Below are 2,064 nucleotides of genomic sequence, written 5' to 3' on the forward strand. Positions count from 1 at the left end.
CCTGGCCAGCGGTTTGGCCTCATCCTGCACCCCCCCACGGCTGCAAAACCCCAGCCGCCGGTGCGGCGTGTGGTGCTGAGCCTGTTCAGCTCACCGATCCGGCCCTTGGCTTTGGTCCCAAGCTGGGACAGCTCGGGAAAATGCCAGGAGCATCATATTGAGGCGGAGAACGACAGGCTGTGCGAGGGTTGGGGAAACTGAGGCAGGGCAAGGGCCGGGGGTGGGGGGGGAGTGTCAGGGGCTCTGCACCCCTGAAGCCCATCCTCCGGTGGGTGCCCTTCAGCCCATGATTACAGCAAACTAATCCGGCGGTGAGAGTGTTAATAAACTTCAGGCTGTAACGAAGAGGGGAGGTCTCGGCCGGCGTCCCTGAGGACCCCGGCATCAACGTGTTTCGGGGGGGCGGATTTCCCGGGAGGGCTTTGACCCGTCACCGTAATATTTGGCTCTAGACAGTTTCCTCCTTGCTTGGCTGAAAAGGGGGATAGATCAGCTTGGCGGGGGAGTGGGGAAACTGAGGCACGGCTCTGTTCTCAAGCACCGAACAGGATCTGGCCAGGATCCCTCCCATTGCTCCCTGGGGACCACCGGGTAGACGATGGCCTCCATCCGTGGTGAGGATGGTTGGGTTAAGGCTTCCTTCTGTGGTTGCAGAGCGGCTTTGCGGCATTCGTGTCCCCACCAGGAGCAGAAGGGGGAACAGGCTGTGTCCCACGTGGCCAGGGGACACAGGCTCATCCCACGAGGAGGTGGGGGACGTGGGGGTATGGCGGCTCCAGCAACCCTCATCGCGGCAGCAGGTCAGGGGAACCTGGTCCCAACATGCTGTGGTGGCCGGGTGGGACATCTCTGCACCCAGGGCTGTTGATAGCATCACTGCACCCAGGGCTGTTGGGGTGTCCAAGCACCCAGGACCTTTGGAGGGTCCTTGTCCACAGGGGCTTTGGGGTATCCACGCACCTACAGCATTCGGGGTGTCCCTGCACCCACGGCCTTTGGGGTGTCTCCATTAATGGGACACTTTGAGTGTCTCTGTGCCCAGGTTCATTGGAACATCTCCAGACCCGGGGCCTTTGGGGCATCTCTATACCCATGGCCTTGGGGGTGTCCAAGCCTCCAGGGACTTTGGGGTGTCTGACACCCGAAGCTTGGGGTGTCCAAGCACCCCGGGCCTTTGGACAGTCTCCATGAGCAGGACCATTGCAGTGTCTCCATACCCAGCATCTTGGAGGATCTCCTTTCCTAGGGCCAGCGGAGGGTCTCCGCACCCAAAACATTTGGGGTGTCTCACACCCAGGGCCTTTGGAGCATCTCCACAGCCAAAACTTTTGGGGTGTCCCACATCCAGGGTCTCTGGAGAGTCTACGCGTGCAGAACTTTTGGGATATCTGTGCACCCAGGGCACTTGGAGCATCTCTGCACCCAAAACTTTTGGGGTATCTCTGCACCCAGTGTCTCTGGAGCACCTCCACACGCAAAACTTTTGGGGTATTTCTGAACCCAGGGCCCTTGGAGCATTTCTACACCCAAAACCTTTGGGGTGTCTCACACCCAGAGTCTCCGGAGCGTACCCACACACAAAACTTTCGGGGTATCTCTGCCCCCAGGGTCTCGGGAGCATCTCTGCACCCAAAACTTTTCAGGTATCTCTGCACCTTTGGAGCACCTCCACATGCAAAACTTTTGGGGTGTCTCTGCCCCCAAGGCCCTTGCAGCATCTCGCACCCAAAACTTTTGGGGTGTCTCTGCACTCAGAGCCGTTGGAGCATCTCTGCACCCAAAACTTTTGGGGTGTCTCTGCACTCAGAGCCGTTGGAGCATCTCTGCACCGAAAACTTTTGGGGTGTCTCTGCACTCAGAGCCGTTGGAGCATCTCTGCACCCAAAACTTTTGGGGTGTCTCACACCCTGGGCTCTGGAGCACCTCGCCCCCAGGCTGAGCTGCAGGGGCGTCCCCCCAGTTGCTGCGCGCAAGAGGGGTCTCCGAGCCCCGCAACTGAGAAGACCCCGACCCATCTGCTTCCCAAGACTGGCAGACCATCCCACACCACCACCTCCCCGTGCC

General features: G+C 59.8%; 1 protein-coding gene across 1 annotated transcript in view; it reads left to right on the forward strand.

Annotated features, from left to right (window-relative positions):
• Nucleotides 1-2,064, forward strand: part of ARHGEF17 (Rho guanine nucleotide exchange factor (GEF) 17) — a gene marked incomplete at its 3' end in the record, with an annotated part of 42,983 nt that overhangs the window by 21,502 nt on the left and 19,417 nt on the right. The gene's annotated exons all lie outside the window — the stretch shown is intronic.

The sequence above is a fragment of the Pygoscelis adeliae genome, unplaced genomic scaffold (genome assembly GCF_000699105.1).
Source record: "Pygoscelis adeliae isolate BGI_AS28 unplaced genomic scaffold, ASM69910v1 Scaffold263, whole genome shotgun sequence".
NCBI classification, from domain to species: domain Eukaryota; kingdom Metazoa; phylum Chordata; class Aves; order Sphenisciformes; family Spheniscidae; genus Pygoscelis; species Pygoscelis adeliae.